Source organism: Penaeus monodon, chromosome 18 (genome assembly GCF_015228065.2).
Source record: "Penaeus monodon isolate SGIC_2016 chromosome 18, NSTDA_Pmon_1, whole genome shotgun sequence".
In the NCBI taxonomy this organism is placed as follows: Eukaryota; Metazoa; Arthropoda; class Malacostraca; order Decapoda; family Penaeidae; genus Penaeus; species Penaeus monodon.
Genome location: NC_051403.1, coordinates 28,557,484 through 28,558,546, shown reverse-complemented (window position 1 = coordinate 28,558,546; position 1,063 = coordinate 28,557,484).

Genomic DNA, 1,063 nt, shown 5'->3' with positions numbered 1-1,063 from the left:
AATGGATATGGTACCATTTGGCATTATGAAAGTATTGCAGGGGCATCTGAAATGGACAAACCTTATAAAGTCTATAATGGACTGTCTCGGAGAGAGCAAGTTACACAAACCAGGCTACACATAGGATATCAGTACACTATACATTATGTACAAGATGTAGTTGTGGAGGCAAAGCCAGTCTCATAATACCACTGCAAAATGTGCAAGGCGCCCAAGTCGCATAATCTTACACATTACTTACTGTGTTGGTAGAAAACTGCACCCTATAACTCAAACAGCACTGTCAAGAGACCAACACATATTGATTATGTTTATTTTTATATAATATGTGATTTTTTTTTTTTTTTTTTTTTTTTTTTTTTACTGACTAGACAATATGTGAATAGTGTAGGCACGATGACGCAGCACTTCAGGCATGTATATAATGCTAATATCTGACTGATGGCCCTCTACATAGATGGAGGCACAGCCAACTTGGATAGATGCTATAGCATCTTATCCTGGCTTTTTGCAGGGCATGTGCACTGTTCTATAAATAAATTTTATCTATTCAAAATTCTTTTCTCTTATAATTGCCTTTCCATCTCCCTTTCTCTTCCTGCCCCCCTCTCTCACTGTCTATCTAGCTATCTATCTATCTACTTCCTTCCTTTCTTCCCTTCCTATCCTCTCAAACTCTCTCTCTCTCTCTCTCTCTCTCTCTCTCTCTCTCACTCTCTTCTCTCTCTCTCTCTCTCTCTCTCTCTCTCTCTCTCTCTCTCTCTCTCCTTTCTCTCTCCCTCTCTCTCTCTCCTCTCTCTCTCCTCTCTCTCTCCTCTCTCTCTCTCTCTCTTCTCTTTCTCTCTCTCTCCTCTCTCTCTCTCTCTCTCTCTCTCTCTCTCTCTCTCTCTCTCTCTCTCTCTCTCTCTCTCTCTCTGCCTCTCCCCTTCCCTCTCCCTCTCCCCTGCCATATCCTCACCCTTTCTCCACGCGGATTAAGGGTATAAAACGAGACAAATAGCAGGCGACTCCCCGCTTTACTCGCCGCGGGACGCAGACAAGAGGGGGGGGGGGGGGCGGTGAG